Source organism: Nymphalis io, chromosome 24 (assembly GCF_905147045.1).
Source record: "Nymphalis io chromosome 24, ilAglIoxx1.1, whole genome shotgun sequence".
Taxonomy (NCBI): Eukaryota; Metazoa; Arthropoda; class Insecta; order Lepidoptera; family Nymphalidae; genus Nymphalis; species Nymphalis io.
Window position 1 is genome coordinate 2127308 of NC_065911.1, and position 21825 is coordinate 2149132.

The 21825-nt window shown below is 31.8% G+C and overlaps 2 protein-coding genes across 2 annotated transcripts in view; both read left to right on the forward strand.

Moving 5' to 3' along the window:
- LOC126777981 (potassium voltage-gated channel protein Shal) overlaps positions 1 to 10396 on the forward strand; it is a 168338-nt gene extending 157942 nt beyond the window's left edge. The window contains exon 6 of the transcript XR_007670112.1: positions 10296 to 10396. The gene's annotated coding sequence lies outside the window, so the exon portion shown is untranslated. The remainder of the gene's footprint in view (positions 1 to 10295) is intronic.
- The window catches only part of LOC126778000 (paired box protein Pax-5), a 66415-nt gene that overhangs the window by 6825 nt on the left and 37765 nt on the right, over positions 1 to 21825 (forward strand). The gene's annotated exons all lie outside the window — the stretch shown is intronic.

Here is a 21825-nt window from a genome sequence, read left to right on the forward strand (position 1 = left end):
TGTGCGAGCTCGTCTGGGTAGGTACCACCCATTCACCAGATATTCTACCGCAAAACAGCATTACTTGTTATTGTTGTGTTCCGGTTTGAAGGGTGAGTGAGCCAGTGTAATTACAGGCACAAGGGACATCAAATCTTAGTTCCCAAGGTTGGTGGCGCATTGGCTGTATAAGCGATGGTTGACATTTCTTACAATGCCAATGTCTAAGGGCGTTGGTGACCACTTCCCATCAGGTGGCCCATATGCTCGTCCACCTTCCTATTCTATAAAATAAAATATCCGGTATGTTTTTCTATAATCACCACAACGTATACTGCACAGCCTGTACATGTTCCACTGCTGGGCTTAATCCTCCTATTTTAGAGGAGCTTGTTAACCAACCATGTTCGAATGCCGTTTGGATACATATGTCAGATTTCACGTCACAACATGGTTTTTTTTTTTAAATTTATTTTATGTCATTAATAAAGGTACTAGGTATGCCTATACATATTATTTCCTTACTATTATTGTATATATATACGAAAAATTTGGATTGTTTCATTACATAATACTTTTATGTTTGTGCTTTTACTGATTATATAAACCAACGGAATAATTTATTTTAGTATATGCGATTAATAAAACTATGTTTGTTTATGTTGAGAAAGGTCATAAGTCACACATTTGTAATTTTAAAAATGACTTTTAAATATTCATATATTTTTGCGAATATTTGAAAATTTGCGTGAGTTTTAGATGCAATTACTATGTTATGTGATATATAGGGTTGTGTTGTTGTATTTTATGTTATCTGTGATCATTTAAATGAAAGCTTATAATAAAAATATTTATTAATATCGAATAAGTAACATAACGACGAGCCGGTTGCCGTGGTTGGTGGATGCTTGCCTTTCACGCCGAAGGTTATGGGTTCGATTACAGGGCAGATATTTGTGTGCATGAACATGTCTGTTCGTCCTGAGTCTGGGTGTAATTATCTATATAAGTATATATTTATAAAAGAAAATTAGTATATGTAGTATATCAGTTGCCTCTCTGTACAAGCTTAATCTGGGATCAGATGGCCGTGTGTGTAAAAAGTCCCAGGACCCAGGAACCTCATTCTGTCGGTTCATGTTATCAATAAATGCACAAATAGAAAATAAATGAAGCACATTTTTTCATGACAACCGTTTGACATTTGTAAGAAACCCAGGTAGGTATAGGGACACTTTTATAATATAATTATGATATGGCTCAAATATTGCACGTAAATAAAGTTTTTCTTTTTGAGTTTGTCTATATCTATCTTTCATGGAGATTTTTCACAAATAAATTAATCTAAATAATACTATAAGAGCCGAGCTCGTTCGCCCGATATAACGTGATGCACGATATTTTTTATGATAAATATATCTAAACTATTTGGAAGTGAAAGTTTTATCAAAATCATAAATCCATTTAACGTCCATCCTGCCTAAAAAACAGGCGCGAACGATAAATTAACATTTTCAATGGTAAGGTCACTGGTTCGATTCCTGGTGCGGAACTAATTCGATGACAAGCGATTGTCGAGTTTTGTGTGATGTGGGAAGCTTTGAAGAGATTCAGTAGGTACTACTGCTTAAATGTTTTAAGTGATATAAGTACAAACTAAAATTAAAATAATTGTTATATATACGAATTAAAGATTTCGAAAACAATAGTTATGAGTGTTACTTTATTAAGGAGTAAATGGTTATAAATAAATTAAATAAATCTTAATATAGTTGAAACAGAGATACATATATTTTTTTTATTTTCATTTTATTTACGCTTATGTCGTTAGTTATATACCTAATTACATATGTATATACACTTAAAAAGAACTATAAGAATAATAATCAAACATCGGTGCAAGAATAATCAAAAATTGAATTATCTTTTGAAAATTAGAGCCGAGATGGCCCAGTGGTAAGAACATGTGAATCTTAACCGATGATCGTGGGTTCAAACCCGGGCAAGCACCACTGAACTTTCATGTGCTTAATTTGTGTTTATAATTCATCTCGTGCTTTACGGTGAAGGAAAACATCGTGAGGAAACCTGCATGTGTCTAATTTCACTGAAATTCTGTCACATGTGTATTCCACCAACCCGCATTGGAGCAGCGTGGTGGAATAAGCTCCAAACCTTCTCTTCAAAAAGAGGGGAGGAGGCCTTTAGCCCAGCAGTGGGACATTCACAGGCTGTTACGTTTACGTTACGTACGTTGAAAATTAGGTCGAAATTACAAAAAAAAATAATCAGAGCGTAAAAGAGACGGATATACGCGTTCAGTTCCGCGTGATTAAAACCTCCTGTGTTCAAATTTTGACAGCTCATTCACCAATCACGATCATCTGCCCGCGCACATTAATGTATTAATAATTCTTTAATGACGTAACTCAAATTTTAAAGTCAAAGTAAATTAAGCTTTAATTTAATGAAATAAAATGTAAATTCTATTATTTTAAATGTGTGACTTGAGGTTACTGATATCCGAAATATCTTTTAAATCAAAAAGTCGTAAAAGACACAAAACATTTTTAAATAAACAGTATTGTATTCCATTAGGAATCACATTACGCTGCATATTTTTTATTTTAAATTAAAATAATATTCTATATTTGCATATTAAGTCTTATAAGAAAAATCATAAAGGCTCTTTAGTGCGTTGTAATTTAAACTTTATTGCGTTGATATAGGGCTTATATTTATATTTACTTTCTGCTGAATTTATTTCGCAAATTTTATACTTATAATTGAATTTATAAAAAATACTAAGTTGCTATTTAATAAGAGTAGAAAAACGATAATCAAGGTAAATTGTTTTTCCAATTTTATTGTCCTCTATTAAAATGTCATTAATACCATTAAAATAAATTAAACCTTATCGCTTTGTACTTAAAATTCATAGTCGGTTGTAGCGCCTTATGATACGTTTAATATTGTTGTAATACAATCAAATAAAATTATTATGTTTGTAACATATTCGTATTTTAAATAAATTAGTAAATTAAATAAATTTTGCAATTTAATAAAGATTTTATTGAAATGTAAGTATTTAGAGTTCAATTTCATTTACACATTTCTGGCGCTTATGACTTTTCGTCAAGGGTATCGTGTACTGTGGATTTGCGTGTTTATATTATAAGCTGACATAAATAGTAACTAAAACTTTAAAGTTTAATAAACATAAATACATACTTAAAATAATTATTTTTATGCAGTTACAGTCATATTTTTTAAATAAGTACCATAGCTTAGCGATATGGCCCATATATAGCTGTCGTCTAGCAAAGTGAATGTCACTGCTTTTTTAGTCTTTAGAAAACGTTATCAATTATAGTACCCAAGTTGATAATAAGTTAGTTAAAGTATTTTTTTAAACTTTTTTTTTTAAATTATATTTACTCAAATATTTTCACATTAAAAAATTATGTATGAATGTTATATTAACATGAAATAAATTAATATATTTTTTTATTTTTTACTTTATATCCTGGGACATTTTTCACACACGGCCATCTGATCCCAAATTAAGCTCGTACAAATCTGGTGCTATGGAAACCAGACAACTGATACACTACAATTACTACTTTTCTTTTATAAATACATACTTATATAGATAATTACACCCAGAAACAGGACAAACAGACATGTTCATGCACACAAATGTCTGTCCTGGGTGGAAAGCGAACCCACAACTTTTTTTTTTTTTTTATAGAATAGGAAGGCGGACGAGCATATGGGCCACCTGATGGTAAGTGGTCACCAACGCTCTTAGACATTGGCATTGTAAGAAATGTCAACCATCGCTTACATATCCAATGCGCCACCAACCTTGGGAACTAAGATTTTATGTCCCTTGTGCCTGTAATTACACTGGCTCACTCACCCTTCAAACCGGAACACAACAATATCAAGTATTGCTGTTTTGCGGTAGAATATCTGATGAGTGGGTGGTACCTACCCAGACGAGCTTGCACAAAGCCCTACCACCAGTAAGTCACCACTTTCGGCGTCAAAATCAATCTAACAACCACGCCAACCGGCTCGTCAATAATATAATAAAAATAAAATAAATCATCATTTCAGAAAAACAATTATTATTATCTTCATAAATGTGCACATAGGTACATACGACCTTTTGTACTTAAGTAACGGTATGTGCTATAAGCGTGCAGTTAGCTAATGAAGCGATCCGAGCATCAAAGGCATCAAATATGTTACCGTCGTACATGTATGTATGTTTATTACAATGCAATAACTACGGACTTCTTACATTTCTTTTTAATTTGATCGTATGTTACTCATACAATAAGGCTGAACGAGTTACGACATCGTTTTTGGACGTCAAACGCAAATATATATTGCAAATGAATACCAAGCTGACATAAATAATTGACGAGCCGGTTGGCGTGGTTGGTAGATTGCCTTTCGGGCCGCAGGTGGGTGTGGGTTCGATTCCCACCCAGGGCAGACATTTGTGTGTATAAACATCTCTGTTTGTCCCGAGTCTGTGATTAAGCTATATAAGAAAATACAAGTATGGTTTCCATAGTACAAGCTCAGCTTAATTGGGATATTATGTCCCAAGATATTATTATTTTTATATTTTTTTAAATCCTCAAACGTATATTGTGATGCTGTTTATAAGCATGCAGTTATTTAATTGATATAAATAAAAGAAAAGGCACATGAAGGGCACGGACTATCGTCCCTCTTGTTGTATTTACAAAAGGAAAAAAGGAAACAAGCATCATTTGTGATTATAATTCATCTCGTGCTTGACGGTGAATTAAAACATCGTGAGGAAAGCTGCATGTGTCAAATTTCACTGAAATTCTGCCACATATGCATTACACCAACCCGCGTTGGAACAGCGTGGTGGAATAAGCTCCAAAACCTTCTCCTCAATAAGGGAGAGAAGGCTTTAGCTTAGCATTGGGACATTTACAGGTTATTACTGGTAATGTAACGTATATCTTAATTCTCAAGATTTGTGGCGCAGGTACGGGATGATTAGTATTCTTTACAGCACCGATGTCTTCGGGTGGTGACCATTTACCATCGGGTACTTGTAAAAAAATTTTTGAATAAAAATTTTGAATTGAAATTCTCAAGTTCAACGTTTTCGTAGTCACACTAGAATATATACAGGGGATAATTTGTCAATACGTGCATTAGCAGAGGTTTGTTATCAATTAACAGAATATAATCGCTAATAATTTGTTTTGTATCGATACATATGCATATAACGTCTATATTCGCTTGTACACTGATCACTCTTAGGACATTTTAGAACGCGCTTAATAAAATTGATCCTAGTTATTGCCTAAATATTTGAGCATATTTGAAATTTATTTTGAAAATATATATTCTTACACGTCCCACTTGTTCAACGAGGTAACCCTGTGTAAAAAAACATGTCTTAAGGAAAACTTTGTACGTTGGAGAAATAGTTCGTAAGCTATCCGCTTGGAGCGCTGTATATACATTTCCTTATGTCAATGCAAATTAAAACAGAATGCACTTTAAAAATGGACATTAAATATATATTATACCGTTAATATAAATACCAAGTATTACCAAGTAGTACGTTAATAACGAGAACCTTAACAGTTTTTTTTTTTTTTATAGAATAGGAAGGCGGACGAGCATATGGGCCACCTGATGGTAAGTGGTCACCAACGCTCTTAGACATTGGCATTGTAAGAAATGTCAACCATCGCTTCCATATCCAATGCGCCACCAACCTTGGGAACTAAGATTTGATGTCCCTTGTGCCTGTAATTACACTGGCTCACTCACCCTTCAAACCGGAACACAACAATATCAAGTATTGCTGTTTTGCGGTAGAATATCTGATGAGTGGGTGGTACCTACCCAGACGAGCTTGCACAAGGCCCTACCACCAGTAGAATATGAATGATTATAGCATGTATATGAATGATTTCTATGAAAAACTTGAAGAGCTGAAAGAGACATACTTATAACTTACACATAATAAAAAATATATTTAAAATTAATTTTAATACATGAAGATAAATACATGTCCATACATATCCTTTTGTGTTTATAATTCATCTCGTGCTTAACGGTGAAGGAAAACATCGTGAGGAAACCTGCATGTGTCTAATTTCATTGAAATTCTGCCACATGTGTATTCTACCAACCCGCATTGGAGCAGCGTGGTGGAATAAGCTCCAAACCTTCTCCTCAAAAGGGAGCTTACCTTAGCCCAGCAGGGGGACATTAACAGGCTGTTACTGTATACATATCCTTTGTTTGGTATATAAGAGTTTTTTTACATATCTACTTCAGTGATAAACTTACTAAGCACCTACCGAGTTATAATGACCGTATAGAGAGAACTACAAATTAGATACACTGGCAATACGTATGTAATTAAATATAAAACTATATTATATAACAATATCTTTTATATAATAATAATAATAATAATATCCCCCAGATCGATTTCGGCCACGGCGGCCAATCTCAAGAGAGATTAGCCTACTACGCAGGAGATATTATAGTGCACAAGTGTGTGCGCAAACACAGGTGCACTCTCTATTCCCAAACTCTCATGATCCGATGGGACGGCAATCCGACACGACCGGAAAGAGTTCAGGTGCAGGACCAACGGCTTTACGTGCTTTCCGAGGCACGGGAGTATACACACATCCAACTTCCAGACTCCGGGCTGCTACTGAGAATTTTCTGACAGAAAAACCCAATAACTTTTTATTGACCCGACCTGGGAATTGTACCTAGAATCCGGGTCCACGGCCTTACATCAAGCCACTAGACCAACAAGGCAGTCAATCTTTAATATACTGGTGGTAGGGCTTTGTGCAAGCTCGTCTGGGTAGGTACCACCCACTCATCAGATATTCTACCGCAAAACAGCAATACTTGATATTGTTGTGTTCCGGTTTGAAGGGTGAGTGAGCCAGTGTAATTACAGGCACAAGGGACATAAAATCTTAGTTCCCAAGGTTGGTGGCGCATTAGCTATAAGCGATGGTTGACATTTCTTACAATGCCAATGTCTAAATGCGTTTGGTGACCACTTACCATCAGGTGGCCCATATGCTCGTCCACCTTCCTATTCTATAATAAAAAAAAAACATACATAACATACATTAAATTTCTAAACATTATCTCGTAAACATTGCATCATTATAAAAAATCGCTACCAAGTCATAACTTATTAAATATAATTATAATCTTGATAGTATTCGATTAAGTTATAAAAACATAATTACGGTTACGTCACAATTACTTGTTTCACAGTTAAGTTACCGACGCAACGTGTATGGTAATAACCGAGAACAGAACCCGTTATACTATTGTGATATATGATTACTAATTCACATTGCGCAAGTTGTTATAACTGTATATATGTACTTAGTATATAATAGATGTAGCGCTTTACCCGCTGCTTCGTTCGCGTCATAAATTACTAAATACCTATTTCTTTCGTAAAAAATGAAGGTTTTTTTTTACAATATTTTAGCCCCTTTGTTACTTAGGGGTTAAATTTTCAAAAATTCTTCCGTAGTGCTAACGTGCTGTGTGAAAGGAACCCGTATAGAATTTTTTTATACTAGTTTGTCTTACAGTCATTCTTTTATATATATATGCTCAGAAACAAATATATATATATTGTTTCTGAGTATATTATATAATGTAACTAAGTTATGTTGTGCTACAAATATGTAAAGATTGTTTTTATGTTTCCAAAATCATCTTCTTGATAACGAATTAGTATTTAATAATATATACACACTTCCTTATAAATGGTGATAAAATCTTACAAAAACAAATTTCTTTTTCGATTTTAACTATAATAAAAAAAAATTGTAAGAATTCTTTTTTCAAAAATTTAAAAATAACTGTTCCCGTTAATTTTGTCTCTCCCCAACATTGGATCAGCTATCTCTTTCACACGCATATAATTTCATCAACAGCGAAAACATTTCTTATCAAACGCTATCAATGTTATTACACGATTGTTAAAATTACTTTTAGTATCACAATTATTGAATTATTCGTTTTAAACGGAAATTGCATTATTTGTAATATAATGTATCAATAAATTACTCATTTTTTTTTATAAACAGATATTTTTTTTTAAATAGTGACGAAATTATACTTATTTTTTATTTAATTTTATAACTACCTAAGTACCAACCACTGGTTGTACCGTAAGCGTAATACTTTGGTCATCGAAAAAATAAATAAAAAATAAAAAATATAGCTATCATATTTACAAAATCAAACTTTTTATATCCAATATTCACTTAGCGACCAAATATCGTGAAAAAACCTGCGCAAATAACAACTTATAATTCTGAAACAGGTAAGTACATCCAACACGCAATGATAATCTGTGCCGTACTGCTCAGCATCCTTAATCGGCTGCTTGTCCAACATTGGGACTATTTTATTAATCTAAAAGTATTTTATGTATTCAAAAAAAAAAACTTTTGTTTGTTTAATTTATGAAAACAATTTTATTCTCTTATAATATATTATTATTTGTCATATAATAAATACATTATAACTAAAGCCATTTTTAATAATAACAACAAAATCTTCCCAAAATTAAAATGATAAAAAAACAATTAAAGTGTCTATTAAAAATCTAACAAATATATTATCAAAAAATAATGGAGCATCTTCACCCCGATCCACCCCTAGCTAGCATCCGTCACGTGGCGTTAGAGGGTGCTTCGGTGGCGTCGCGCGCGGTCGACCGAAACCGTACGCGGAATTTACTCCTACGAGCGAATTTTGTTTTGCATTTTCGCGTATGTTATTTAAAAATATTCTAAAATTAAAATTGTGTTACGTCAATAATTAATAAAAAAAAATCAGTGTTACAAGTGCTAATAATAAATTGTGATTTATCAATCAGTGAATTTGAAATCGTATTTATTAAATATAATTGAAATCTTTGTGTGATAAGTGATTAAAAAAAAATTAAATTCGAGTTCGTTTTATAAATAATTTATGAATGAGTTTTTGAGTGAGAATTCAAATTATAGTGTGATTTTAGAATCTTAATAATTGTTAATATTTAATAAAAAATAAAATCAAAAAAGAACGTAGCGTAAACATAAAATATTATAATAATGTTTAATTCCATCTTTTAATATATTTTTATTTTATTTTACCCAACATTTCAAATTCTATTTTCAAAAAAAAAAAATATATTATTTAACGTCAATTGTGAAATCATTTTTAAAATAACGATTATTTTAAGATAACTTTTGGAAATAACAAAATTTTTTTTCTAACAAATCGTTTTTATAACAAATGAACATTAAATATTTTATTAAATTCAGAAAAGCGTGGCAATTTGAATATACCAATTAAGTATATAAATAAAAAATTTGCGGTTTTTAAATTTTTTAAATAGTTCTATAATTGATATTACAATGGGATGAAAGAATTTACATAATCTACAAATAATATTATATTTTTAACTGATAAATATAAAAAATAACACGTATAAAAATAACGATTGTTATTATATGATAGTTTACGAATAAATTTTAATTTATGATGTTTTAAAAGAAAAAAATCATGATATTTTATTTTGTGAAATTTTATTACACGAAGCTTTATATCTGCTTTAAATAATGGACATATATATATTACCTATATTACCAAGGATACAATCTTCTATACAATAAGAGTATTACGCATATATATGCATATACTACATATATTTCTGACTATGTGCGCTTATTTTTCATGTGTCCAATACAACACCAAAAGCTACACAAAACAAAAACATTCTCGATTAAAATTTCAACATATTTATAAGACCCTGGGTCACGTTTTCATATCGGTTTTTCAGGGGAAATCATATAAAATATATAAAGTCTTAACGAACTAAAATATAACTGATTATTTATTTAAACATATAGAAATGCGATATGTACTCACGAAGTTTCTAGAAACTCAATACTTGGTATACATTTTAACTTGTATTTCTATTACATGCAGTATTATATTACATCATGTTTTACATAATATAAGTATATAGTATTCAGGTTAACATGGCTATGTTATTTGTTATTCTGTGTATATACTTGTGTTCCGGGATTTTGCAAGCATGTTTAAATGGAAATGTTTACTAGTGGTAGAGCTTTGTGCGAGCTCGTCTGGGTAGGTACCACCCACTCATCAGATATTCTACCGCAAAACAGCTGTACTTGGTATTGTTTTGTTCCGGTTTGAAGGGTGAGTGAGCCAGTGTAATTACAGTGTAGGTTGGTGGCGCATTGGTGATGTTAGCGATGGTTAACATTTCTTACAATGCCAATGTCTATGGGCGTTGGTGACCACTTACCATCAGGTGGCCCATATGCTCGTCCGCCTTCCTATTATATGTATATATATGAGATTTTATGGTTAATCGATTACATATTGAATTTTTGTCAAGCTAGACAGTAAGCCTGACGAGGAGTCAGGATCTTGTCAGTTTTGTGGATATGTAATTACTAATTTTGAGTCTACAAGTGTTTATTATATAAACTGTAGATGTACCGTTTCATTTAAAAAAATAATAAAAATGTTCATACGGTTTTTTAGTTCCTCTTACACACATAACATAAAAAACCAAAATCACTAAATGCTATTTTAAATAATTACAAAGGTGGACTTATCCTAAACAGTGATCTCTTCCAGTCAACCTTCGAGTGGCTGGGATTAATTGTCATCTTTAATCAGCTTTCTATTATTATATATATTGTCAGTCGAAAGTAGTATTGCTTGCAAAACAATTCGACCTGTATATATAAATATAATATATATAATGTTAGTATTTACTTATTTAGGTACATTAACGTTTTTGAGTTATCAAAAAAAAACAAACTTATACTTGAGATTATATTTCAATCTCAGCAATATACGAATATAAGCCTAATGTGCATTGGTATTAAGGTCGTTAATAGCGTGTGTTGAAAATATTAAAATAATTTATAATTAAAACAATACGATCCCACGCCGTTCTTGAATAACCGAAATATACACCTGTCAATTGTCACAAGCCATCGACTGGCACCGTGAAATCTTACTCAAAATTAGTTCAGTCTTGTAACAGAGTGGAGTGATTAACAAATTAAAAAAAAAGCTTTAAACTTTCGTGCCTTTGCATTGTGATTAAAAAAAAAATTGATCTAATAGTGTTCTTTTTTCGTTTAAATTAATTTGTTTTTAAATTAAAATATTGATATGTGCGGGTCAATGTTCAGTGAAAATAATTTAAAGAATACCAGAAGCATTTTTGTTTTAATTTATTTAAGGCCAGTTTTAAGTATTAATAAAACATTTCAAAAATAGAATTTCGAATGTTAAATACCTATTTAAAAATCGACATTTTGCCAGATACGGTGATAATTAGTGATGTAGGTTTATTTTATTAATTTAAAACATAACTAAAAATGAGTTTAATACTTAAAATCTAAATAAAATTATAATTTAATAGTTAATATATTTTTAAATGGCATATAATAAAATATTAATGAAATAAAATAATACATACTATAAAGCCACAAATATAGTGCCATCTGATAAATTGATAAATTTGAAATATGTTTGAATTCTAACATAATAACTATTAATTATAGGATTTAGTATATAATTAATTATGTATTTATTGCCAGTCGTATGTAATTATAATTATATCCAACTAATAAAGTATTTTATACAATTCTGGATTAAGACAAAACAAAGAAAGCCGCGGACCAAACTAGTGTTTATCCTACCAAGACTTCCTCATTAAGACCAATTCTCGTGAGAATAATATCCACCTGTCACAATTCAAGCGGAAAACCGCTTAAAACGGCGGAAAATCGGCCAAAAACCGAAAATTAAACTTAACGAATCAACTTTACGACCAATCGGACGTCTCTATCTGACACTTTCACGGAGATCAGCTCTTTTTTACGATTGAACAGATGAAAGTTAATCGGTTAACTATTTAGTTGCAATTATAAGTCATTTGGGTGAAGACATAATTGTTGCCTTACTGAGAAGTAAAATAGTTAAAAATATATATCTGCAGAGTTTTATTCTTTAGACAAAAAGGAACAAACTTTTCTGCCTAAATTAGTAGCTATTTTTAAATTATATTATGATAATAAAGAAATATCGTAGTAAACATAACTTTTTTTTGAAACTGGCGAAAAGCGAAAATATTTAAAAATACAATGAATTGTTTAAAAAATTATAAAATAATTTGATAATTTCGTTCCATTTTTAGTGTCAAATTCAGTAACGCATTTTCAAAATAAGAATCCTAGATAATTGGGTCAAATAATGCTCAAAAAATTACGATATTTAAGTGAAAAATCGAGAGCGGTGACATTAAGTGACATTTACTTTTAGAAATAGCTATAATTCCGTTTGAAAAAATAAAAGAATGACATTTAAAAAGTACAAGTTCGTGTTTGTTGAAGAAAATGGCTTAAATGGATACCTACAGGTTATTGAGTGACGTTTAATTTAAATGAAAAATAAATACGACGCGACTTTTTAAATTCTGTGCAATGACATTTGTAAGTTCTTTATAGTGTAAAGATTTATTTAAAAGTAAATAATTAAGGTGTTTTATTGAGTGTATTAATAAAATAAAAAAGATACCTTCGTTATGAGGAATTTCAAAGATTTAAATTTCGAACCGTAACGATGTGTAGGTTCTTTATAATGTAAAGGACTTATGTGATATAATATTAAGGTGTTTTATGTGGAGATAAGTGACTGTTAAGTGAATAGTGGTCAAGCTGGAGGGGCAAAGTAAGGCCACTTTCGCGGCCCTATTCGGGCTAAGGGCCGGCGGCGGTGTGGACTTGTCCGCCGCTTATCGATACAATCAAAATATGATGGAATATTACACATGTAAGTATCCTCCTCTTGCGTTCTAGAGACAAATTAAAATAAAATTTTAATAGATTATGCAAGATGAAAACAGATTATAAAATCTTATTATCAGAACAACTAACTAGTCTCGACATTAACCCAAGTAGGTAGGTAGGTATATTATTATACTCATCTCAGTTTGGTGTTATCATTATTTTTCCTATTTACAAATTTTAAGGAAATAATTTTTTTGTGACAGTTAATTTAAGAACCATATGAATTGACACCTACAGGGTACGTTCGGGTAACGAGGTAGGTGCTAGGTTATTATAAATCTTAATCGTTATTAATCAAAATATATTTTTTAATGATGAGGATCTATTATATAGTTTAAATATGAAGCCTAAAATGTTCTAGAAGTAGCTAGCAATATTATAAATGTATGACTTTAGAAAGTTCCTTTAAAATCTCAATACAAAAGCGCATTCGAGTCATAACAATCGCTTCGTATTCGAGCTTCGCGAAAATTTTTCACATAACATCAACTCATGAACATCCTTGCCAAAATTGATGCAATTATCTTTAAAATAAGGCCCTAGCAATCTTCCTTAAAGCAAATAAAAAAGGACCCTCGCCATTATGCAAAAACAACGAGCGCTCCATCCATAACGAGATTATCATAACACCGAACGACAAACATAAAAACCGCATACAATCATGCCTCTATAAAATACCTCGTAACATCACCGCACATCTGCGACGCCGTGATTTCATAAAACACCCAAAAATTTCCCTCCAAATTCGAGATCGTTATGTCGTTGGCGAATAGGAGAGCTGCGTTGACGCGGGAGGGCGACCGGCGCGCCGCGATTGGCCGTCCGCGATGGGGCGTGGCCTGTTTAGCTTGTGTGTGTCAATTTTGCGAAGCAAGCGTGTTGTGTATGCGTAGAAGCAAATTGGGATGGAGCGATATGGCCGCACGAAATTGAGGCTGGTTATTTTACGCATATGATATTATGGTTTTAATGTAACGTATTCTATCATAATATTGTTTATTCTAAGTGTATTTTTAAGAGGATTGAAGCTTAGCGACATTATTTTTTTCTAGAAATTTCTGTTAAATAAGAATTTGTTTTAATCGAAACTTTATTAAAGTTTAGCTTTGATAAATATAATTTTCCAATAATTATTAGGTATATCTCTTTTAATTAACTATTAAGTACTATGTACATACAATCTATACCTATATATATGAATATAATTAAAATATATAAGAACTAAGTTAAAACTTAGCAGTAATATAATAAAATAAGTTGAGATTCTAAGTTTTACGTATTTAACTATCATTGAAATCGAACCGGCGATCTTTAAATCCAAAAATTATATCCTTGACAATTGCCCAGCAGTGGGAGACTTCGATACAGTCTTTTACACAAACTGCAGATATCAATGCAGTGGTTTACCGTTCAAAAAGCCAAAGTCTCACTCAAATCTTTATTCCATTTATAAGTACACTTAGGTACTTATTGATACTCAAAAAATCATCTAATTGAACGGCATGACCAGAAAGAGTTTACGCGCAGGACCATATTACCAGGAATCCATAGGCCCTGGATTCAAATACCAGATCGAGAATATACGCCAGGGGCATTAACAGTAGTTACCCAGAGTCTAGAATTTCAGAGTATTTAAATTTAATGTCTCAAACAACTGGTAAAGCTGGTCCTATGCCTGAACTCCTCAAGAGGAGTAAGTCATTATGACGGTATGACTTCCTATCTAATTATCCAATAGTTTTCTTTTGCTTGCGCACACACTTATGCTTTATAATATATCGTGCGCAGTTGGCTTGTCTCCTTTGAGAATGTCCGAAGTAACCAAAATCATTATAATACAACACAACAACAATAAAAAAATATAATAATATACATAGCAGGTAGATATATGTACTAAAAACGACATCTACATAAATATACAGTTTCTTAAACGCTAATCAAAGTTCGATTAACTAATTTCATCTGAATGGCCATTGGTTGAAGGCCATGATGACGTAATATGCGACCAATGAGCGCTCAGTATGACAGATTAGTAAGATTGCTCGTCATGTCAGAGACTGGAGGTATATCAACAAATTATTATGACGGAAGAACTCAATGACAAATAAGTAGGTTTTTTTAATCAAAATTTAACAAGCCGTCACAATAGAAGCGGTATTAAAAAATGACTTCCTGGAAATAATCTAAATCATATATCACGATGGCACCACTACGAACAATAGCATTTTACATAGTACCTATGTAATGTATGGCAAGACGCCGCGCCTTAGAGTGAATGACATACGCTCAACGAACGAACAAAAAACTCGAAAACCACACACTCAACCTTATCATCAAGCTATAAAGTCAAAAATCCAATGTCCCTTTGAAATATAACCGTTTGATTAAACTTGTTGTAACTCGAGACAAATTACGAGGTTTCATATGTGACGCACACATGTGCTGTACGCATATACTGTAGACGTAACGCACGCACACGTGAACATGTAGCCCGTGATTGGACGGGGCGCTGCGCGGGCGCATATATCACGTCGATCTTCGTTTTGTAAGGAGATTTTAGAAAGGTGGTCGGTCCGGTGTTGAAATATAACTGGTTTGTTGCGTTTGATTCTTATTAAAGTTATGTAAAAAGTTCGTTAATAGTAATATTATCAACATAACTAATCTACGCGGTAATAAAATTTTAACTATCTAACTAATGAGGTACCGCGTTACGTGGAAAAAAGTTTAATTTAAAATTTTAAACATTCTTATCGTTATAAGATATCCTTAAACTTACGAATTTTCTCTTCATTTTATATTTAAAAAGTTGTTAACTATATTTGGAATTGAAAAAATTAAGAACATTTATTTTTAACGAGAGATACTTTACATAATAAGTATATGCATTTTTAATGTACTTTATAACGGTCTTATAACTGATGTGTTCTCTAAAATAAGGTATATTAAGCAGATACGATATTCTTATACCAAAAATAAAAATAAAAACGAATTAGCGAACAAAGATTGTATTATATTTAACAAATAAATAATAAACAGGTCCTTTATATAGAGTTGGGTAAATAGACGCTGTACTCCTACGTATACATTCCACTTCGCACGACGAATTTCGCTTCCTTATTTCTCATGTGGACAGCCAAGGCGTATGTCCTTCCGGCGACTGTATCTTTCAATCATTATCTTCAAGGTATGATATCATCATATAGGCAAACGCGTTCTACCAGATAGCACTTATCATTAGATATAATTATGGCCAAGGAAAAATATAGAGTCCATAAAACATATTCGTTAGAGTATCAGGTGGATAAATTCCTTGGATATCAATCGCGGTTTCTGAGTTAACTCATTCATCACTAACTCAATAATTCGCCTAACTCCATCCCACTCTACATAGTCAACGAAGTCCAATTTCCTCTTGCATTTAACTTTAGTCATATTTTCAATGACCTCAGCCCTCAGACAATACATCGCTTTTTGGTATTCTCGCGTTAAAGCTATTTACATTCAAACTTAACACTCTTCTTGTAATATAATATAATATTAATGCCCACGCGTTGTACGTTTAGGTTGTGATTTACACCACTTTTTTTTTAAATAAAAGTAGTAAAACATATTAAGGAAAACTTGTTAAGTTTATCTACAGACGTGTTACCGTATAATTTGCGCAATTATAGCAAATAACGCAAATAGATTACGTTTCAATCAACTTGTCGGTATTTGTTACACATCAAAGTGGCTTATTAAGTCACTTAAATAGCTGTTATTTTTAAATATATTCTAGTTTATTCTACAAACGTTTTTGTCTATAGTCATCTAACCTTTTCTTGTTAACTATCAAAACTCGTCATCATATTAAGATTTTTATAAAATGAATAAATTAGCGAAATATTATTCTGCATATTTAAAACAACATTACCAACACAGATATGTTTGCATGTTTATAATTTCTAAAGCTTTATATAAATAACGCACCGCAGAGGAAACGACATTACCATAGTGACCGGATGCGCGCCCGACGCCATTGTAGCCGCCATCTTGTTGATAAACTACACGAGTTTTTCATTCGAAATTTTCTGTTTCTTTTTTTCTATTTTAATACACAAAGTAAACTTCGCAAACGTAATTAGAGAACCATCCGCTAACTTTTACATAAATAAAATTTTATTTATGTTATTTTATTTTTTTTAAATTAAATCTTTAATTGCTTTTACCCAATTATGGTATTTGACAAATCTATGTAGTTGTAATGTATGGGGTAGGTTTTGTGATTGTATAACACTCATCTTAAATGAATTTCTTCAGACACGCGTAGGTATCAATTTTCTATACCAAAAATAAGATGAATTATGAAAAGCGACTTTATCATATGATAAAGGTAATTAATTGGCCGTATTTGAACTTGCTTAAATATCCACGTGTTTATTCATATCTGTAGACTATCTCGTTTCTAGATCATAATGTATTCTTCAATTTGTTAAGTTATAATTTATATTAAAACAAGACTATATTAGAATGAACATACGCTGTATTTTATTCAAGTAAGTATAACTACTTTTTAATTTTATAGGACTATATTAAATAGTTTTTGCCGGCATGTCATATAAAAATTAGCCTATGTCCTTTTAAAAATTAGGTTCGGTGTGGTTTGGAATATGCCTACCTACCTGTAGATTGAGAAGAACCATCAATAAACTGAGTAATTACCTATTTTATATGAAATGAATATTTAAATAAAATGAAATCCTTTAAACAATTATATATTCTGCATGAATATCAACTTTTTTTATCATTAAATTAATATAAATACAAACCAAGCTCTTTTAAAATCTTTAATAATTATAGATAGATATAAAATAATGACAATTTGTTAAATTATATAATATATGATATTTATTATTATTAATACATGCAGGAATGAATCAAGATTACATAGATAATAAAAAAAATTAACTTGTTTTTATAATTCATTGGTTTTTATTCAGGATATATAAATTTCATTGTAAATAATTAGTGCATTTTAATTATTCAAAAATAGTACAATTTATGCAACTATACAATAATTAGGTCTTGTAGGAGCCGTCTTGTATTCAATACCTAAGTTTTTTTATTACATTTGCAATATTAGTAGTAAATGAACCGAAACCGTTTGTAATTAATATTATTATTAAACTCAACTCGTCTCTAATTATAAGAATCGAGATGACCCAGAGATTAAAACACGTGTATGATAACCGAATATTGCGGGTACAAAGCTGGATAGCCGAGATGACCCTGTGGTAAGAACGCGTGAATCTTAACCGATGATCGTGGGTTCAAGCCCGGGCAAGCACCACTGAATTTTCATGTGCTTAATTTGTGATTATAATTCATCTCGTGCTTTACGGTGAAGGAAAACATCGTGAGGAAACCTGCATGTGTCTAATTTCACTGAAATTCTGCCACATGTGAATTCTACCAACCCGCATTGGAGCAGCGTGGTGGAATAAGCTCCAAACCTTCTCCTCAAAAAGAGGAGAGGAGGCCTTTAGCCCAGCAGTGGGACATTCACAGGCTGTTACGGTTACGGTAAAGCTGGCTAGCTTCACTGAGTTTTCACGTGCTTAATTTGTGTTTATAATTAAGCTCATGTTCGGTGATAAGGGAAAACGTCACTAGGAAACCTGAACGTGTTGAAAATCTGTCATGTGTATCACGCATTCGAGAAGCGAATTAACACAAAAAAACTTCTCCTCAAAATAAGCCTTATTTCAGCTGGTACAGAATTGGGTTACTTGGATGTCTTATGTCAATAAAAACTTAAGTTTTATTAATAAATATATAGAATACGAAGCCTATGGGCCACCTGATGGTAAGTGGTCACCAACGCCCATAGATATTGGCATTGTAAGAAATGTAAACCATCACTTACATCACCAATGCGCCACCAACCTTGGGAACTAATGTTATGTCCTTTGTGCCTGTTATTACACTGGCTCACTCACCCTTCAAACCGGAACACAACCAGTAAAACTGGAATATAATAATAATAATTTAATTTACAATTTTGTATGAAAACGATAACTTATATTTCAAGGTCATAGTACAATCTCATATGACCCCATATAAAAACCATCGTAAAGGCAACGTGTGGGTGTGCGCGGGCGCATGACGGAGGGCTCTGTTATATGACCTTGATCCTGTGCTCAATCGGATAGATTCTATATTTAAATGTGACTGTTGAACTACCGTGAATGATTTCGGGATAGGCGTGTGTTTATTTTTTTACGGACAGTCTTGTCAAATTTCATAAAATTATGATCATAATTGTCTTGATCTTTTGGAAGGATTTTGCATGATTTATATTTTATCTGTTTTTTTTTATAAAAGGTGCAATTAAGGTTAGGTGAACTAAATAGCCCGATAAGTATGTACATACGTACATATCAGGTTATTAGACAATTTGTCGTCTTGTTAAAAGTTGTTGCTCACGTTTCTAAAATAAAACTGAATTTTATACATACAAAAGGTGTTCTTGTTCGTTTGTTACGTCATCAAAACTGCATCGATTTTAGTGAAATTGATATACCTATTGGCATTGAGGTAGCCGGTATAAAAACAAAGACTACGAGGAAAAAATTCTATAAACATTATCTACACACGTACTTATACATATATGCGTGTTTTTATTCACAAATTTGCGTATATTATTTTGACCCCGCAACAGTTACGATAGAATTATTATTTTTTTTTAAAGTTTTTCCTGGTATATCGAAAGATTTATAATATCAGGTTTTTTATACATAAATTGTATTTGTATATGAAGGAATGTAATTATTATACCGACACGGCAGGTACAACAGGTCGCATTAGCGCGTTAGTGGATGTGAAGGCACGCTGGGGTGTGCGCTGGCGCATGACGAAATATATACAGGCTGTTTGTTTTAGGACGAGAACTGTTTCAAAACTCTATGTCGAGTATGATTCTTGTTAAATTGAATATAAGATATAAAATTTATCAAGACATGAGTGGGTGTTGGACTGAAGATGCTATCGCTCATATTAAGCCTTCTTGGAAGGGCTTAAAATACGTTTTTAGGTATATAATAAGTTGTTTAAAAAATCCCACAAAAAATCCAGTAACAACAACAAGTCGATATCATGTCCTTAATATATAAACGCACTGATAAAATTAAGTCTTAAATAGTCTCATACGAAGAAGTTCCAAATTATTTAAATTAAATTTAAAATAAAACCCATTAGAAAGATACTCAACTGAGAGACAATTCTATTAACAAATTGTCACTTTATCGCAATCGAATCGAAGCGTGATCGTTGCCGTTTATCCGTTTTCCTATTGTTTAATTTAATTATCGACTATTGGCATTAAAATTAACAATTAAGTTTGGGTTTGACACAAAAGTTTCTGGTTAACATCATATCGTTTCGGCTCCGATCCGAATAAACATAGAACAGTCGAAGTCGGATTGAAATTGAATCGGGAACGTATCGTAATCGTTATAGATTAGTAGAATTAGTCCCTTAACTTAACCATGAAGAGTATTTCAATCATTTCCAAACAATGTATAATCGTATTATTTGGATAGAAACAAAACGAACTCAAAAATAGAGGCATCAAAATCACTCGAAATGAATACAATCCCGCAGGAAACGGAAGCTGCCGTCCCTCGAAATCAGAGTTTGCGTGACTGACCGACAATAATAATAATATTTACCAGCTTTTGCACTCAGATTCGCTCGTATCATGGATGTTCAGCTGTGCTTTTATGTTAGAAATCACTTCGTTTCTCACTTGTGAAATGATTCAACCGACTTACAATGATATGCTGTTTTGAAACTTATATCCTTTAAATATGATAATATAAATGGTCAATATCGCTTGATTTGATATTTCACGATCACGTTCTGTGTTTAGTTTCGACTTTGTTCTTAAATAACTCTACAGTTTCCAATGGAATAAAAATAATCTTACTTGAAGAAATATTCAATATATTATACAAATGTATTATAATACAAATTGAGAAAAAGGTATATTAATCAGGTTAATTATCCCAAGCATTTTTGTAGAGTCATTTTTCAAGATTACAACATAAATAAATCTTCTATTGCACTGATTTAAATGAAGATTATAGTGAAAAAACGATAAAACGTAACATATCTTTTTAATTTTTTTAATGCTGTTTAGTCATTATTTTACGAGCTTGATATGATCTCCTATAATTGAAGCTCACATATTTTAAAACATTATTCCACGATGCAATGTACTCGTAAGTGTGTATTATTTGTTGGAGATCCTCAATAAATAAATAAAAAATAGTTTTTGTAAGGATTATTGCAGTTAGGAACAACTATTATTAACTAAAGATTAATATCTATCACTCTTTTTATAACAGTACAGTAACATCCTGTGAATATCCCACTGCTGGGCTAAAGCCTCCCCTCCCTTTTTGAGGAGAAGGTTTGGAGATTATTCCACCACGCTGATCCAATGCGGATTGGTGGAATACACATGTGGCATAATTTCAGTGAAATTAGACACATGCAGGTTTCCTCACGATGTTTTCCTTCACCGTCAAATACGATTTGAATTATAATCACAAATTAAGCACATGAAAATTCAGTGATGCTTGCTCGGCTTTTTATAATATAAGTACATATTTTTATACTATTTTTTATCGTCTGTCTGTTCATGATATTTTTTAATTTACCTCTTTAAATTTAAAGTTAATGATTTTATTCATATAAGCCATTAACTTAGACCTAATTGCGATTTACTTAATAAGCGTCTTATTAAATTTCCTTCTAAAACATATTTAGGTAATTCCTTTTGCGAAAACACTCGAACCCCTATTATTAGGACGAAAGATGTACCAACTAAGCACCCGTG